A 5,815-nucleotide genomic window follows, 5' to 3' on the forward strand; every position below is an offset into this window, starting at 1 on the left:
TTATTCAACCTTGTTTGAAGTGGGGAAAAAGGTTTAAAATCTTCTAAGCTTCTAAGTTTTGGGCTTGGGGAGATCTCATTTTAATGAACAGCTGTTGTTGTTATCTTCTAAATTCATTGTGGTTGGTGGTTCAGCAGGCTGTTATGCCGTACTTTGTTTTGTTAGCCTGATTTAGTAGTGCAGCGGTGTCAGTACTATAATTTATTTCAAGTAAGGCACCTCGAATACTAAAACTCACTCTGGAAGGTAGAATTGGATCATTCCAGTAAATGTTTCCAGTTCTTCTATGAACCAAAATCTCATCGCTGCCAGTTTTTACTGCACTGCATTAGTCACATATTGCTTGGCACCAAACTATTCATTAAACAGACTATTTTCATCAATTATCTGTCTGTGTTGTTCATATGTGTCATAAACTCAGTGGCTTTTTTGTTGCACACTGAGATGAAACAGGTGGCGTTAAGGTAGAACTAAATCATCCCACCTGTGTTGGTGGGTCAAGGCATTCAGTAATACCTGCAGCCTGCTGGAAGGCAAGCATCAGTTGTCAATTCCTTGGCTGCAGTTGATACAATTTCCCTCTTTCAGATTCAGGCGGTTTCCAAGTAATCTTGTGAAGGTGGACCTGAGGAATTACAAGTGCAGTTTTGCTTTGAGCCATTATTTCTTATTAAAAAAATATCTCTGTGTTCAGCCTTAAGTCTCAAATGTTAAATGAGACCTGATGTATGCTATCTATAACTAGGTAGTTGCAATTTCACATCTTCAGGTTTTACACCTGCATTTACTTACCAAAGCAAATGCATAAAGGCTTTATGAACACCAAGAAGGACATTTCTTCAGTTCTGAGGTCCCGGACATGTGAATTGCAGCAGACTTCCTTAGAAGTGCTGAACACATTCTCCGAGGAGGGACATCACTCTGTGAATCTTGCAGCGTTGGACTCGAAGCCAGAGAAATGCAAATAAAAAGCGCAGAGCAGCAGTTTAGGGAAAGGGGCAAGGAAGAGAGGAAAAATTACAGAGGGAGAAAGAAGGCAGATTGTGCAGGAAGAGTGTTCTTGGGAGAGGTGGCTGTGTTGGTCATGAAGGGGAGGCCTTTTCTAAGCATAAAGGGAAATATTAATAGCCATTAGTTAAATACTCACTGCAAATTCTCTCATTTCACGTGTATTTTTCAATGGTTTATGCAGCTTGATCCATTTACTCCCGAGCTCAGTGCTTACATATAATGAACAGTGTGTACTGCGTGGTCAGCTGAACTGAATTTGAACAAAGAATTGTTTGACCCATATCAATGCCCTTGTTTTTGGTCAGGTGTTTCACTGGGCACACTAGTATTGCTGAATCTTCCTTTTTCTGCTTTTACACCGCTCAGCCCTTTATCCCCAAGAGTGCATTCCTCCTTAAAACAATTGTTCATCCCTTCACATTCCCATTATAAAATTACATTTGACATGTGCCAACCATTCTTGTAGCAGACTTCAAATATTTCTTCCATAAGAGAGGTATTCACACAAAAAGGTAAACTGAGATATGCTGTTCAGATGAACTGAAATGATATGGAGGCTTAAGGACTGACAGCTGCACAGACATCAGCTAGGCAGCTGGTAAACTGGCATAATAGAGCAGGAATGAAATGCCCAACTTTGCCTGGCACGTCTGGATTCTGCCATCATCCCTAAAGGGATTCTTGTAATTGGACCCTGCAAGTAGCTGAAAAGAAAAAGGCATATCAGAAAGTTGATACTAGAATAAATTCCCAGGTAAAGAACTTAATTAAACTGGAGGTGATATTGGGAGGATGTGTTGGGAACTCACAAGCCTGTTTCACAAAGAAATAAAAAAAAAAACCTCCCACCCCAGTAACTGAAAATGCAGAAAATTAAGTGCTATGATAATTTAAAACCATGGAAGTACACAAAAGCATAGAGTAGTACTGGGTATAGAGGAGAGAGACACTGCAGTGATGGGCACAATTGAAATGCAGGTAGTAGGATAATAACTGAAATTCTGGAACAGGACTAGGACGGATACCTAGAGATGGGTAAGGAGCTGTCAGGATCAATGTTGAGACACCAGTCAGCAAGGGAGAAGGGCCAGGAGCACACAATGATGTAAGTGTGTGCTCAGGTGTTTTGCTGAAATAACGTGTTTTTAGAGCTGAAATGAAATGGTGCATGGAGGTGATGCAGCCCTGGGTCTAATTAGCTCAGGGATGGTTTGTTGCCTTTTTATGGTGTATCTACATGGTAGATCTAAGATGTTCGTGTCAAACTATCTGATACAGCTTTAAATTATTTAGTTGGCTCCCGATAGCGGTTGAACTCAACTATCCACACAACGCTTCTGTGACTCTAGTGCAATATTTTAACTGTTAATTTACATGGCTTCTGCGCTATAGTGGCATAGCACTGGATTGTAATAGGAATCTCTGCTGGTTTCTTTAACATTTTAAAAGTTCTCATCTCTTGATCTCTATGTAGAGGATCCTTTAATTCTAAATTAGAATAGTGGAAAAAGAGAAGAAAATGTTTATGTGCTGGAACTGATTAAGAAAACATAAATTTGACTGAGCATGTCTTGAACTGTTCCCTTGGAGGCTAAAAAGGACAAGTCTCAATCTTGTTCAGCAAAGTCTGCTATGGCCTAATAGTTTTTTGGGGTTTTTTTGAGTACACTGTAATTAGATCATATTTCTAGTAATCTGTTCAGTGTCATGTCTTCTGCCATAAGGACTCCACGTGGCTTGTTGTAGACAGTGCATTTTATCACACAAGGATTGCATCTGTCAAACACTGCATGGATCTCCTTGTATTTAAAGATATTTAACCCAGGTGTTTCTGTTTTCTACACAACAATTATAATAAGCTGAAAAAATCATATGGCTAGAGAGGGAATCCAAATAACTATTTGCCATTTACAATGTGCACAGCCTAACACACTGCTTCCTTAACACGGTTCTCATTGCCATTATAGGGTTACGAAACAAAGCCTGTGATAGCTACTCGAGGGTATGTGAACTATGTAGATACACAACCCATTTCTTGTATGCAAGACCAGACTGCTAAGAAATATATACAGACCTCTAAAGAAAAGAATAACTTACGTGGAATTGGGTAGTTAAGTAAGATAGGTTCAGGTAAAGTAGAAATAGACTTACAATTCCTATTGAGACATGTAATTTTTGGATGATTTAAAAAATGGTGATGCTTGCTGTCTTTTTGAGAAGTATTCAAACACCCATAGTGTTTTCTGCAGTGGTATCAAATGTAGTTGAAAATAATGCAAAAATGGGGGAATACTGCTGGGCTAAAGCTGGCACAGTGGTTCTCCAGCCCTGAGGCACCTCTCGATAGATTCAGTACACTCTTTAGAAAATGCCATCTCTTACTTTTCATTTTATTTTTTTGGCTACAGAAATATAATAGAGCAATTCTTCTGTTGCAGAGAACTCAGAAAGACCACAATAGGTCCATAGCTTTTAACACTACAGATTCTTATATGAAAACTAGGTTTACCTTGTGACTCACACTGGCAAACCTAACAGTGCTAACTTTGTGTGGCAACTTTGAAAAGATCTCAAGGCATCCTAGGGTGCCACAGCACCCTGATTGCGAATCACTGAGTTAGCATGTGGGATGGTGTTGATGGCAAGCCAAAAGACGAATCCATGGTGTATATGAATATGCAGAAGCTGTAAGTATGGATATGCCATGATTCCAGTATTCAATCATTTCTGTCTCTGAGATCATAGGTACAGTATTCCAGCTAATAAGCCATGAGCAGTGACCACATAATCTACTGACTGAATTTCACCTTCTACTTCAATTGTATGAGAGGCCAATTACCTAGTTAAAGATAATTTGGTCTTAAAGGATTTCTGGTCTCCATAGTTACCAAGGTATTCAGCTCATTTTATAAAATTGGACTTAGTAGCAAACTAGGACAAAATGGCAGTCATTCTATGGTCTGCAGTTTTTTGTTTTAAAAATGCCTATTTTATACCATGTGGATCAGTGTTCAGGCCCAGGTTTCTAAAAACCCAAGTTAGGGGGATGTTTGTATCTTGCGTTTTGGTCCAGCCTGTTATGTATAATAAAAGATTAGCAACATTTAGTCTGAGATCTGAGTTTGGATCTCAAATTTCCCTTTTTCCCCTATAACGGGATACTGAGACATGACCTCTAAAACAGTCTATGGTACTGTATGTCCGTTAACAGATATGCTCTGCTTTGCTTTCTGTTCATAGTCTGAAATGTGCAGTTCACTCCTATCAGGCTAGCCTTACAGTCATGCCTCTTTAGGACTTATGTCATCTGCTCTAAAGCCCCTATTTAGTACTTACTTTTTTCCATGCAACATTTTATGACCACATATGGCAAGTGAGATGGAATCACTGAATATAACTCAATCTGTGTAACATTCTTTTTTCCAACAATTAATGAATTCTGCCTCTATAAGAGGCTGTCCTCCATGGTTTGTGGAACTATAGCTTCAAGACAGGCGAGGAAGCAACTTAAAAACAGCAAAACTGTCACATAAACAGTATACGTATTCATGCAAACAAAATTGTAACCAATAAAAGAAGTGTGCCTAAGCCCTTGGAGCCTTGTGGCATCAGTAACTTAATCACCATCCCCTCGTGCTTTATGTATATTTTTATTTTCGTATTCATTAAAAAAGGACATTAATACCTTACAGAAGTACCGTACCATATGCTGCTTCTGCTGAATTTAGAACTGAAGGAAAATGAAGGAAAGTAAAGGAAAATAATTGCATCAATTAAGTGCATGATGAAAGTTGTTTGTTTTTTGCTGTTATTTTGAGCAATAGCCATTTTAGAACAATTATTAACCAAGGTCTGTAATGGTTTGAAACAGGGTAGGTACCTTCCAACATGAATAAGTCTGTTTTCAAAAAGGTGAATAAAGTGCTACACTACGCTAGCTAACATGAATGTGTTTGTTGGATTTTGAATTGCTGCTGAAAATGCATGCAAAAATATACCTCATTGGTTTTCCTTTTCCTTCAGAAATTCAAGCCCCACTTTAAGTCCTAACACAAGTTGAAGAAGACAGCCAGCTTCAAGATTGGTAATTCTCTCAGAAACTTTTTTTTTTGCCCACTGGCATTACACAGTGTAGATCTGACATCCAACAATGGCTACTTGATTTCTGAATACATGCCTGTAGTAGGCAGGAAAATGGTTTGTTGACGTCTTAGTCTTATGTAAACTACATTTAAATATACTATTTAATAACATATGATGATGATGATGATTTACAAATGGGGAAACCAAGGCAAAAAATCTTGTTACAGGATCACAAGAGAGAACTGTAGACTCGCAGAGAAAAGAGGTGGGAAGGGACCTCAGGAAGTCCTCTGGTCCAGCTCCCGGTTAGGCAGCATCTCCTCTGTCCAAATGATCTTACTGTTCGTCTAACCTTGTCTTAAAAACATACAAGGATATAGATTCTACAGTATCTCTAGGTAATCCATTCCAATGTTTAATCTCCTTAATTGTGAGAATTTTTTTCCTAATATCTAACCCTAGTTTCCCTTGTTGAAATTTAAGACCATTATTTTAAATTCAGACCATCCTTATCTTTTCCTCTGTGGCCACACAGAATAGTTAGTTCTCTACAACCACCCTTCAGCTATTTGGAGACCATTATCAAGATGACAAGCAAAATTGGCAGCAAAAATAGGGAAGAAGACAAATGATTTAAGAGTAGTGGAAGGATTAGGGATTATGGAAGCCATACGCTTTTAATTGGCAGGGTCAGATGGGATACACCTTAGGGTACTGAAGG

Source organism: Crocodylus siamensis, chromosome 8, assembly GCF_052110815.1.
Source record: "Crocodylus siamensis isolate JL-2025a chromosome 8, ASM5211081v1, whole genome shotgun sequence".
In the NCBI taxonomy this organism is placed as follows: domain Eukaryota; kingdom Metazoa; phylum Chordata; order Crocodylia; family Crocodylidae; genus Crocodylus; species Crocodylus siamensis.